Below are 14,870 nucleotides of genomic sequence, written 5' to 3' on the forward strand. Positions count from 1 at the left end.
GAGTGAGATAAGAAGAATCCATTTCAAATAAAAAAAAATCGTTAGATTAATAGTTTCAAGCAAAAAATGGATGAAAACGAAAAAATCTAAGTTTTTTGATTAAAAAAAAAACAAAATTTTAATAATTTACATGACTTAAATCCAAAAATATAGGTAAACTAACAAGAATAAAATCCTAAATTTCCCAAACAAAATTATTTAAGCCAATAAAATGAAAACACAAAAAACTTATGTGAGACGATCTCACGTGTTAATTTTTTGAGACGGAACTCTAATTTTGGTCACCTATGAAAAAAATATTATTTTCTTATACCAAAATATTATGTTTTATTTTAAATATAATAAGAATGACCCGTCTCACAAATAAATATCAGAATGTATTCAAACACACAAATATATTTGAAGGTATTCAAACACACACAAGAAATTCACCTTCCTATTATAATCATTTTCATACATTAATACATGCACACCATCAAATTCTATCTTTGACCGACTCACTGTGATGTCCGAGACTGAAAAAAAAAAAGGAGAATTATCGACGCCTCGACGGTGAAAATAGGTTGCACGAAAAAGAAGGGGCTTCTGATATACTTCTAAGCGAAGGGAGATATGAATTAACTGATCTCATACCGGAATGAGATCGATTCCAAAATACTATTCAATTAAAATTATATACAAGGCGCACTTTATTTTTCGGGAGCTCGTCACGTAATAACTTCAAAGTTAAAAGTGTTTGACTTGAAACAATTATGTGATGAGTTACCATTGGGTTGTTTCTCCTTTGGTGCGTACGAGTGAGGATATAAGCACGTTGAAATGAACAGTGCTGAAACAATCCTCAAATTTGGGGCGTTATAGTTGGTATTAGAGTGTGACATCTGTTAGTACAATGTGGTTCGAGGAAGAATCAAACGGAACCTAGTGGACATATGACCCCGAGGTTGAAAAGTGGACGGGGGTGATCGATGGTGCCTAGAGGTTGCATGGATAAGGAGCGGCTCCTGACAAACTTTTAGACGAAAGAGGACATGAATGAACCAATTCCACAACGAAAAAAAAGGATGTCATGAAAATTGTGAAGTTATGAGACTATACAGTTGAGACTTAAAGGATTTGATAGGTGCAAATCATATCTACAAGATACAACTATTTTTGAGAGCTCATCATAAAAAATCAAAGTTAAGCGCTCAATTATGAGATGGGTGACCCATTTCTTAAGGTCCGTATGAGTAAATATATAAGATCTAGAAGGACCCATATTGATATAATGAGGATTGTCATTAAATCTATACGTTATAGTTACGATTTATTAATATATTTTGCGAAAGTTATTTGCAGTATTTTTAAGAAAATAAATAACATGTTTTAGCCATTTATGTTCGACCATCAGTTAAACAAAAACAAAATGCATGCATTATTCATACAATTTTTGGAACGTTACACTCACTTTCAAATAATTTAGAAAAAATTATTTTACACTCTTTTATTTTATATTTTCAAGAAAAATTATTTCCAAAAATATCAAAATTAAAGGGGAAAATTTTCAATTAAAATTAATTATTAAAATTTATTTAATTAAATAAATTTTTATTGTCTAAAAAATTAAAATTTAAGTAATAAAAAATGTAAACGTGTAAGATATATTTCCCTTAAATTAAATTGTAAAATAATTTTAAAATATAATTAAGAATCCTACATGACTATTAAAGTTATTTTCTAAAATTTAAGTTATAATTTATTTGTGAAAATTTTAAAAAGATAATACATTTGAGTGGAATGTGAAAACTATAATGTGAAAACTATATTGAACAAATATTTAACAATAAGTATGAGAAGAAATGACGTAAATATTTTACCTAAACAACAAAACAAGACCTAGACATTTACATATGCTAAAAAAAATATTATCATAGCAAAAAGAAAAATAGTTGTAAGGCCCGAAAATACTAAATAATTAATTACAAAATTTAAGATTTAAATTTCGGAATTGAGAAAATATTAATTTGAGAAATGTCAGAATTAGAGATTTAAATTTCGGGTCGAAAATATTTAATTTGAGGATTTTCGGATTTTAATATCCTAAATTCTTAAATTAAAAGATTAGAATATTTGAATTGATTAATTATGGGATTTAAGATTTAAATTATGAGTTTGATATTAAGAAAAATTTAATTTGAGGATGAAATTCGAGTAGAGATGAATTTTAAAATATTGAGAAGTTCAAGGACTAAAATGTGATAAGCTCCAAAATTATTTAATTTTAATTCAAAAATATTTAATTTGAGAATATTTAAATTTTAGAATTAAATTCTAATATCCTTAAATAATTTAAGATTGAAATGGGATTAAATTGCTTGTTCGGGGATTGATTTGCAATTATGAAAAAGTTTAGGGGTCAAAGTGCAATTTTTCCTGCAAGTGGGAAATGACACATGTTACATAAATACATGAAAACGTGTGTAGGCATGAAATTGATCAGATTTTAACTCAAGAACCGAGAGCCATTGGGAAGATAGAAATTTCTAATCAATTCCATTCTTTCAAGCATCGATTTCGTTGATCTGTCTGGTAGAATTTTTGATGGATCGTATATTTGCGATCACAGCTTCGAGTGCTAAGTTTTGACGTAAGTTTTATGAAGTTCTACCATGTTTTAATTTTAATATGTTGTTAGAATTAAGATTTTATTGTATAAACATGTTTTAGTATATATGGCGATTGCATATTTAAGACGGATCGAGAAAAGATCGTCGTTTGAACATGATTATTAATTTTTAAAGATTTATTAGAAATCTGAAAATTATGGGTTGATATTCACGTGAATATACTGCTGAATATGTGATGATAATATGTTGAGATGAAGGTATTATTGATGTATACGCTTTGGGAATTATCAAATTCGAACCGTTACACCGTCGATTTATATTTGATCAAATTCTGGAATTGTAAAGGTTGATTTTGATATCCTTATGATGAAATGAAAAGGAGTTGATTCATAGAATGTTACTTAATGTTTTGTGAATCAAGTTTTGAGTTGTTAAGATTTACGGTTTTGAAATCGGTATGCCGTCGATTGAATTCTGGTCACTTGATCAAGAATTGAAGTTGTTTGACTGTTGATAATATTGAAATAAGTTTATGAGCCGATGATTGAGTTGTAAACATTTTATTTCAAACTTGAAGTATAATATATTGAGTTCGAATCGAAGAATTCGGGTCGAATGAAGTTTGAAGAAAACAAGATCTTTGATTAGCAAGTCGAGGAAGCAAGAGTTGGAATGAACAGATTTAGCCAAGTGTGATCAAAACCTTGCGAGGTTTGAGTACTTCAGATTTGAAATTGAAAGGTATGAATAGACATTTAATAAGATAAAAAAAAAAACTCAAGATCGTTTATGATTATCGAGTTTTCTAAAATTACATACTTAATTGTTTATATGCTTTTATGTGATTTTCTATTTGTTATTGCTTGGCTTGATTATTTAATTTGATTGTTGAAAATGTTTTATAGTATTTAATGCATACAGATTATATTGCATTCATCTTGTACCCTACCTTGAAAAGCACAAAGGGCTGAATGGCCTAAAGTGCAGATGACGTTTGAAGGGCTATAGTTGAGTGTCACAGAATATAGATTTAGTTCCAGAGCTAGATGACTCACTATAGTTGCACCAAAGTCAGAGGAATTGAGATATTTAACGCCACCTCGATTGGGTAAGTTGGGGTCGGTTAAAGATTTTATTTTCTCGAGATCCCAAGAACCAAGAATTCTTTGTATCATATTTGATAGCCTATTCCTTGAAACATGCATTGAATTTATGCATTAACCTAGAGATTTTTATGGTATATATTGTGCGTTTATAAATGCTAGCATGTGCTTATATGCCAGTCAAGATATGAATTGAATGTGTTTATATGTTTGGTATGAGATTGATGTAGATGAACAACTATGCTTTAAGAGTTAAGAATCGATTTTTAAGATTTACATGTTCTTACATGTTGTGAATTAAGATTATTATAGCATATAGATTTATTATGCTTAAATGATGTATATGCATGTCGTTCACACTTAGATTTATTCTCACCGGAGTTATCTGGTTGTTGCTTTGTTTCTATGTATACATTGCATCAGGTTGGGGCATTAGCAAGTCAAACCTGGCTTGGATAGCTCGAGATTGAAAGATTAGAATTGGTGACTCGGGTATAGCAAATGTTTTGTTCCCTAGATATTGATCAAACATGTTAGAAATCAAGAGTTGATGTTTATATTTGAGAATAAATCTTGACACTTTGTATGTTCTAGCTTTGGCATGTGTTTAGATTACTAGATGATGTAATGAATACATGTATTTATGCTTGTCACTTAGTATATATCTTTGTACAGCTTTTAGATGGATATTAGCATATTATTTTTTATCAAACCGCACAAGATCTCGTGCGTGGAAGTTCTGACAAAAAAAAAAAACAAAGTATGGGGCTGGCACAGGGAGCGCCCGAGCGGTTTAAAACTGCAGCTCGAGCGCAACCCTGTGTCCAAGTTTCTGCCCTGACATTTCAAAGTGGGGTGCGCTTGGGCGATCAAAATCTACCGCTTGGGCGCTCCCTTTAAAATGTCAGAGCAGAAACTTGGACACAAGAGTCATATAAATTATGAGAGTTTATAATATCAATAAATTAATTTGATCTTAGTAAGAATATCTAACAACTACTATAATACCCCAAACGATCTTTGACAAAACAAAACTAACAAGGATAATCAAAACTAATTACAATTCAAAATTCATATATTTATAGTATTAGTATTTGATCACCTGTAATGCTGCAAGAATATATTAATTAAACTACGAACATCGAAATATGTTGTCATATTAATATTATAATATATAAGATGATATGATCAAATAAATTCTGTTAATAGGATATACACAGTCATTCTCCCAGCTATTGAGCTGCGGTACTGTTTAAAATATTTGTTGAACTATTACCACTAACTGTAATTTTTGGTAAAGCGGCAAGTGTTTAGTCCTACACACTGGTAACCATTTGTTTTTATAAATCTACATATATGTTTGAAAAGAAAAAAGAAAGATTAAATAAATAAAAAAGATCTCTTGTTACATGTACATGCTTACAATTATAATTCAGGAAGAGAATTAGATAGTTGTTTGAGGAGGTTGTTGCATCTTTCATAAGTTATTTTGTCAAAGAATATATTTTATCGAGTGGTCAGATAAAACATTTATTTAAATTTCTTCATATTATAAAAATTGAAATATATATAATAACAAACTCGGTTCTATTAATTTACAAGAAAAGGATATTTTTAAATATGAAAAGAGGCGTAGAGAACTAACAAAAAACAACACGATTTCCTTTTCAAATTAGACAAATAAGTTAATCACAATATGACAAAAAATCATGGAAATCAGAGATGATAAAAGCATTGTTAAATTTAATTGAAGAAGAAAACAAAAAAAATAGAAAAAACATGAAATGAAAATAAATGAGGTGAAAATCAAGCTAGAAAAACATTTAACAAATCATGATTATCTAAAATGATAAATAAATATATAACAATATTTCTGTCGAAAAGATGTTAAATTAAATTATGTGTCTATATTTATTTAAAAATTTTATGGCTATTCAAAGTGCATCCATGTTCGTTACCCACGTGCAACGCACGTTAATCCTATTAGTTACAATAAATGTGTTAATCTCTCACTATACTGATATAAATGACATAAAAACAAGATTCTAAAAAACATGAAGCGTGATGAAATATCACGAAAGCTTCAACCTTTCGAAACTTAAGCGAACTTCATACGAAATTAAGAGTTAGTTTTATTATAATTTTAATTATATCAAATAAATTAATAATTAAATAATAGATAGAAGTATTATGTTTAAAAATGAATGCATAAACTTTCAAGTTATCAAACTCATAAATATCAAAATCGCAATTTTTGTGGAGAAAAACTTTTTTAGATTGCGGTTGGATCAAATGTCATCCGTTAATCGCTAAGAAAAAATGTGTTTAATTGGGAAAAAAAAATTATATAATGAATTTATAATTTTTGTTTAAAAGTTTTACATTATTAAATATTTTTTATTTATAATAATTATTTTTTAAAAAAATATTAAAAAAAGAAACTTAAATTTTTATTTTGCAAAATTGTGTGTTTCACATTTTTTGTTTCGCATTTTTTCACTTTTAATACGGTTGACCAAATAGTTGACTGCTTTTTTCATGCTTTTGTCAAAAGCAAAGCTTTTTCATCACACATTACGCTTAATCGATGCTTTTTTGTATTTTTTATAACACTTCTTAAAATTAATATGTTGACAATCGACCATCTTTTCAAAAATTGAAAGTCTCAATTCAGATATCACCTTCAGCTAGCATATGTGCAGCTTCGTTCATCATTTTTCGCATATGATGTAGATTTAAAAAACTCAAAAACTCAAAAAGTAGATATTTAATATAAAATATAAATATGAATAATTAATTAAATTGTTGGTAATGTGATCATAAATTGAAGAAATTGGGAAAAAGAATAATTCTCATTCATACAGATTTCATACATATTACAAACATATATAGAGATATGTGATTAGCTGAATATGGATGTACAATCATTAGTTCCTAAGAATAAACCTATACAGAATATTAGCTCTAATTATCTCCACTAATTGAGCTTGACATATATACACATAATATTATTCTATGCTCCAATACTCCCCCTCAAGCTGGATCCAAAGGATTGATGGATCCAAGCTTGCTCAAAAGCCTGTGGAACTGAGTAGTCGTCAACACTTTGGTGAACACATCAGCTAGTTGATCATTGGAACGCACATATTGAGTGTCAATTAATTTGGATTGAACCTGTTGACGAATGTAGTGACAGTCTACTTCAATGTGTTTGGTTCTTTCATGAAAACAAGAAGACATGCTGCGGACGCCATTGCACGATACTCAGCTTCAGCGCTAGATCGAGCAACCACTTTCCTGTTGAAGTTGCGTTTTTAACTATAATGAGATCATCCACCATTTTTGACGTCCATCTGAAACAAGGACCTATTGATAGCAACTGATAAGAGAACTCGTACCGTGGCCATTTAATTCTTCATGCATAGCTTTCTGCCAAACAGCCTGGGATTTGGCTTCATGAAAGTTCTTTGGCTCAGGAACGTTTGATATAGTTGTAAGGAAAGCTGTATGCAAGGGTGATAGTCGTTGATATGACAGAAAATTAGTGACAGGATACCTGACCGTATGAGCAACATAATCTGCAAGTTTTGTTGGAGGGTGACGCATCCGCGGAGGATTACGTCGGGAAGATATTGATTCACCTTGTGTATCAGAACAATTTTGCTCTGGTGATTCTATAATAGCTTCCTTGGAAAGAGCACTAGAGATATCCAAGCGATCATCACAATGTTCTGAAGTAGCGTGGCTAGGATGTAAATCATGAGTGGGTTGGTGACCATAATTAATGCTAGGTAAGGGAAATAGCTCAGACATCTTCTCCCCCTGACCAGAGGCAACAAAATATGGAATTTGTTCAGCAAAGCGGACATCTCTAGTCACATATAACTTCTTGGAGAGAAAATCAAAACATTTGTATCCCTTTTGTGTTTGAGAATAACCAAGAAATATGCACTTAACAGCTCGAGGATCAAGCTTGTCACGGTGAGCAGTTGGAACATGTACAAAACAAGTGCAACCAAAAATTCTGAGATGGGACAAATCTGGTGCCTTGTCCTGCAATACTTCAAGAGGACATTTAAAATCCAGCACTCGGCTGGGTAAGCGATTCACAAGATAGGTTGCAGTAAGAATACCGTGAGACCAAAACTGTTTTGGGACATTCATTTGAAGCATTATGGCTCGAGTTTTCTCAAGCAAGTCACGATTTTTACGTTCGGCAAGCCCATTTTGTTGAGGTGTACTAACACAACTAGTCTGATGCAATATTCCGTGAGAAATCAAATAGTTTGTCATGATATGAGACATATATTCGGTGCCATTGTCAGATCGAAGAATTTTAATATGAGCTGAGAATTGAGTGGTAACCAACATGTGAAAGTCTTTAAAGAACTCAAAAACTTCACTTTTTGATTTCAATAAGTACACCCAAGTAACCCTAGAGAAATCATCAATAAAAGTTACAAAATATCTAAATCCATCTAGAGAAGAGGAAAAAGGTCCCCAAACATCTGAATGTACAATCTCAAATGGCTGAGTAGTACGAGACAATGATGAGTTAAAAGGAAGCCTAGAAGACTTAGAAAAATGGCAGATATCACAATCAAGAGTTCCGTTGGGTAGAACTTGATTTATTTTGCTAAGAACATTATTTGAAGGATGTGCGAGACGGCGATGCCATAAATCTTGCTCAGTAATGGGAAAGGAAATAGCCTGGAATCCCTTGGTAACCTGAGAGTTAGGAGAGAAGTAGTAGAGTCCATGCAAATGAAATCCTTCACCAATCATCGCCTTGGTGACGGGGTCCTGAAATATGACCTTGTGAGGAGTAAATATAACTTCACAATTGAGCGATGATGTCAGTTTGTGAACAGAAAGCAACTGAAATGGAAAGGAGGGAACATATAGAACATCGGACTCTATAGTATCTGAAACAAGTTTAATTTTGCCCTTACCCTGTACAGGAGCACCTTTCCCATTTGCTACAGATACCAAAGAAGGTGTAGAAAAAGGATGAAAATCATAAACATGGGTTAACTTATTTGACATGTGATCTGTGGCACCAGAATCAATGATCCATACATCATGCAAATTATTAATTTCGAATGCAGTTAGAAAGGCAATCTGAATACCTTGGTTGGTATCAGAATTTGCATCAGCCAAAAAACCAGCAAATTGACTAAGAAGTGCAGCTGATTGATCCTTTTCCTGATTAGTAGATCTACCTTGGACAGCTTCCTGACCATGCTTGTTTTGTAAATAATTTGCGAAATCATTAAGTAAAGCAACAGGATTAGATGAGAAAGATTCAATAGAGTGAGTAGCCATATGAGCCTTATGATCAGGGATTCGTTTTTGATATCCTCCACCCTTCTGATCCTTTGAAAATTTTGGCTTCAACTCTGGGTGAAGAGTCCAACAACGATTAATCGAGTGACCAGTAATATAGCAATGCTGACATTTGAGATCAGGGCGTTTGCCCTTGTAAGACTTTTCTTCAGAGGATGAGCGAGTAATATACGCACGAACATCTGGAGGATTGGGAATAACAGAACTGGGCATGACTTTCCGGCGTATTTCCTCACGCTGAATGGTCGCGCAAATATTCTTGAAGGATGGTAACTCGGTATTCATTAGAATATGGCTTCTTAGATCCTCAAAATCAGGATTAAGACTAGCCAATATCTGAAAAATACGGTCCTCCTCTGTTCTCTTCTGCAAAATAGCTGCATCAATAGTAGGAGGTCTATAAAGCTCCAACTCGCTCCACAAACTCTTCAGACTCCCTAGCAAATTTACGAATGGCTTCCCATCTTGTTGAAGACTTGCAATCTCCCTGTGGATTTGGAAGATCCTTGCAGAATTGTTTTGGTTGCCATACATGTCACGAACGGCATTCCAAAGATCCAAAGCAGATTCGGAATAGCTAAAAATTGCTGCAAGGTCATGCTCCATCGAGTTAAGAATCCATGACATAACCTGTTGATCCTTTGACAGCCAAGCCTCATACTCCGACGAACTTGATTCAGGAGATTTGGAAGTACCATTAATAAATCCCAACCTTGATCTACCACCAAGAGCAATGGTAATTGCTCTCGACCACGGAAGGTAATTGAATTCATTCAACAATACTGAACTCAATTTTTGAGAGATATTGACATCACCAACAGCAATATCCTTTGACCCTGCAGTAACAACAATAGCATCTGCCATAACAAAAAAAAATTAAGAAAAATATGAGCAGCGTGCAAGGATTACTGCTCTGATACCATGAAGAAATTGGGAAAAAGAATAATTCTCATTCATACAGATTTCATACATATTACAAACATATATAGAGATATGTGATTAGCTGAATATGGATGTACAATCATTAGTTCCTAAGAATAAACCTATACAGAATATTAGCTCTAATTATCTCCACTAATTGAGCTTGACATATATACACATAATATTATTCTATGCTCCAATATAAATGTTATTGGGTGCTCCAAACTTTCTAATCACGTTTCGTTTTTGAGATACTTATAGTTGTTTTTTTTATGCTTTGTTGATGGTTTTACATTACATCATCAAGGTAAAAAAATCTATGGCCAACAATATTGACGAACAAAAAGAACACTATGCAACTCTTATTTTAAATATCCATATTCCAGCATAAAAAAATCTATGGCCAACAATATTGACGAACAAAAATAACACTATGCAACTCTTTTTTTAAATATCCATATTCCAATTTTGCTATAAAATAGGACAATTAAAGTATATTTTGCAACTTCTAATTTTAGATATTCATACTATCTTGTAAGATCAATAAAAAAATAATATGTAAAATCAAGTATATTTAAGTATTACACCGTACATGCATCTATTTATTTTAAATATCCTTATATTATCTTGTAATATTCGTAGATAAACAATATGTAAAAAAACATAGATATTTAAGTATGTAATACATTATGCAAATTTTTATTTAAATATCCATATAATATCTTAAAAAAAAAAGTGTATAAAAAAAGAATATTAAGTAAATTTATAATTAGAACTGAAATAGTGAGTAAAAAACAAAGATACCTAAATTAATTATATTTGGAACTTAAATTTATAATAGCAATAATATATCATTGATATTAAATAATAGATTAACAGAGAAAATTGTAGGACCGAGCGCTTGACATTTTACCAAAAGCTATAGCTGGTGGTAATTGTACAATTCAAATCTTTTAAACTGCACAGCGGTCCAAGCGCCATGGTTCGACCGTTCAACCAACAGAGACAGTTATTGCACCCCAACAATCACCCTCCCAATAATTTCACTCATTGCAATTAATTAATGGAAATCGAGCTCATGACCTTGGCTCTAATACCAATTGATAGGATCAAAAAACGTGTGTAGAAGAGGGGGGTTAATACAGACTTTTAAAATATTTTGAGCTACAATAGCTCGTTCTTGAAATATTCAAATATGATCCGAGCACCGAGAAATTATATCGAATTTGGTTACAAACAAAGCGAAAGACACTCAACATAATAATCTAAAAACCTATTAAGCATTTTGTAAAACGTTTAAAAAAATTGCAAGTTGAGATAATAAAAACAGTTTGATTGAAGAATTTTATCAAAAAATTTGTATGCAACATTTTGGTACTTTAATGAACATATAAAATGCTTCAAGTAATCATCAAAAAATAACAACAATAGGTAAATGGAATAAAGTAAAGATGCACAAATTTGTTTATGGATGTTTGAAACTCAATCTCCTACGTAACCTCTTCTTCCTCCTCGGAAAGATCCACTAGAAAACTTTGATTAGTACACAACTTTGTACAAACCCATTTTGACTTGGGACTTATCACTTGCCTAATCGAAACTCCTAGGACACTCTAGATTGTAGGTCTGAACCTCACAATCCGCATAATGTTTAACGTCTTTATGTCAAGACTACAAATACAATTTTTAATGTATTTATATGAAGACTCTTACTAAACTAATCTTTATAAATCATCTCTCATATGTGTGAGAATGAGTTGGGGTGTAAAAAACTTGACTTTGAAGGCTCAAGAATTATGTTGTGTTCTTCACACCAAGGGCAAACTCTCAATTAGCTGATGAATTTGTTTAGACGCCCTTCTTCTATCTTTGATTTTCTGAGTGATGTTGTATTTTAACCTCCAATAGAGATATATACGTTAGACACAAGAATATGACTTTTCACTACAAGAAAAACTCAAAATAACAACACTCAAAAGACAACAGTTTTTCATAAAACCGTTGTTTTTCTCATTTAACAACAGTTTTAGTTTTAAAACTGTTGTCTTTAAGAGTTTTTTCCTTATTAAAGACAACAGATTTTAAAAAACTATTGTCTTTGAGAGATAAAAGACAACTGTCTTTAAAAACTGTTGTTTATGAGCCTTTTTTGAGATACGACAACAGTTTTTAAAAATTGTTGTCTTTGATTTTTTTTTTTTAAAAATTATTCTAAAAATAAAAAAAAATTATACGCTTGTTTTTTATATATCCACTAAAGAAATATCTTGTCTCTCTCTCTCTCTCTCCCCGATCGATCCCCACTCCCCAGTATCTTCCCAACCCTGCCCGGCACTCTGTCGGCCTGATTTGAGGTCGTGGCCGCTGAAAAATCTAAAATTTACCAATGATTTGGGTAGTATGTGACTTAATCTACCTACGAATACTAAGATCTCGAAGAAATTTGAACTGCTGTTTCTTTCTCGGACGCTCATTGTGGCCATCATGGCTCTGTTGTTTTGGGAGAGGATTTCTCCCGTTCCTTGAGCATCAGCGCCACCGTACAGAACCGAAAAGATATCCGACCGCCATGCATCTAGGTACGGCCAGAATCCCTATTCTAATTTATGATTCACTTGGCAAATATCAACTCCAAATCCTAGATATTGAAGCATTTTTTGAGAGACGGAATTTGCTTTGCTTTCATTGGGAACCCATAACTCGACAATGGATTTCTATTTTCTAACTTTTTTTGTTGAATCAAATCTTCAAACAAAAATCTTGTCAGTAAGAAATGAAAAAATTATTCAATTGTGTCAAGAAAGAGTTGTTGTAGAGAAATTAGAAAATCCAATATATTGTATGTTTACTTGTTGCTATTTGTCGATCGGAGGACTTCATTTCATACCAGTATCTTGGTCTTTTCTATGATGCATGGCTTGTCCTACTTTAGTCATCTCCCATTATTTTGGTTGTATTAATTTCTCTTACATATTGTGTTCTTACTTCTACAATCTAGCAAGATAGGAGTTTCCATCTTTGGGTCCACCGTGATAGATTAAGGCATCGTGTCAAAAGAATTTTTGAATTTAAAATTTTGTGTTTTTTCAACTTGTATTGTGTTCTAAAAGTTATGCATTCTTTGTAACGGATAGCTTTCGGAAGTTGTTTATGTTCTCTATTAATTTGGGTGATTGACCCTCACCTGTTTCTGTAGTAGTAGATACTTTGAATATTTCCTTTTGTGTCCGTGGTATTTTATGTGTCTTTTGTCAAGAAATAAAACCATCAGGCTGATGTCAGTCATGGTGATTTATACTTGCCGAGTTCCAATTCTTTCAAACTTCCTTTGTAGTTATTCTACTTAAGTGTTATAGTAGTGGTTTTGGTGGATAACGTTGTCATTCGTAGAACTATTTAATAAAATAAATCTGCTACTTCCTCATTTGGCCTCGAGTGGATCTTGTTATGTTTGGATCATCAATCTAACGTTGGTCTTATATGTAAATAATTATGTATTGTGGACTGTCAAATAAACTTATCCCATAAAAGTGATGTAAATAAAGTTTCTGTCTATTTGGGCTTTAATGTATCTAATATGGTGTGACCTTTAATGTGTAGATACTAGTGGGCTTTTCTATTTGATTGGTGGGTTTAAATAGAATCTCTAAATATAAATAAAGGGTTATGGTCCCCAAATCACACGACGACGTTGACAACACTGTCATTCTGTTCTATTTTATTCACATCGATAGTTAGAGAGTGTGAGAGAATTGAAGGAACTCTCAAGGAAAATCGTATTGATTTGGAAGGCCAAACCATGCAGATCTACATCGGTATCAATTGTAAAGAATTAAGGTACGCTTCCAATTAAGTTTACATTTTTTATTCTTGATGATTTAAAATGATGATTTTGGATTTAAGTTTATATGAATATTTTTTCCAACAAGTGGCATCAGAGTAAATCATGTTTAAATCATTGAGATGTATTTTATATTCGATTTAGTTTAATCAAAAACAGACTATGATTATTTAGAATAAAATTCGAATTTTTCAGTCCAGATTATTACTTTTTTTGGATTTAAAAAAAAACTGAAAAAATCAATTTTTTGTTCAAATAGGGTTCAGGCCGCCGGAAATTGCTCAAATTGGCAGATCTACAGGCCGTTTCCGGTGGAAATCGATGAGGAATTTTGTTTCCCATGACCCGACGCCTCATACAGTATATTTTATTGGCTAGGTTCCGTCACATATCCGCCGGATTTTGAAGCCAATGTTTCGAGTGTCATGGTCGCGAGCTTCAGAAATTTTGGGGCTGTTATTCCGGCCGATCAAGGGATAATCGGGACAGGTGATGGTGCAGTGGTGTTCGCCGACTACTCTGCTGTCTCTGGCCGGTCGGAATTGGCCGGAGGAAATGCGGCGGCGACGGCAAGGAGTTGAGGAAGGAGATAGGTTAGGGTTTCCTATTTTTTGTTAATTTTCGAAAAATTTAAAAATTTAATTTCTTTTTAAATTACAGTATTTTTAGATTTAGGAAAATTTTATGACCCATCACATATTTTTGGATAAATTTTAATTCGATTATAAACTCATTTTGTTTTGTTTAAGGATAATTTGGCTTAAAGTTTAAATTTTAAATTATTCAAATAATGATAAAGTTATTTTTATATATTTTAAAATGAGTTAATTAAAATCAATTTATTTTGAAATATAAAAGTTTTTGTATATGTAGTTTTTATGAGTTTTAATCTGCCCAAAGGAAGATTAATATTTAATATGATTACATATGTGTTTCTACATGGGTAAAAGATGATAGTTATTCAGTTTTTATGTGAATAATAATTGGCCCAAAAGAAGATTATTATTTGATATGTTATTTACTATCAATTTTCGGTATCCCTTATGAGGT

Source organism: Henckelia pumila, chromosome 3 (assembly GCF_033568475.1).
Source record: "Henckelia pumila isolate YLH828 chromosome 3, ASM3356847v2, whole genome shotgun sequence".
Taxonomy (NCBI): domain Eukaryota; kingdom Viridiplantae; phylum Streptophyta; class Magnoliopsida; order Lamiales; family Gesneriaceae; genus Henckelia; species Henckelia pumila.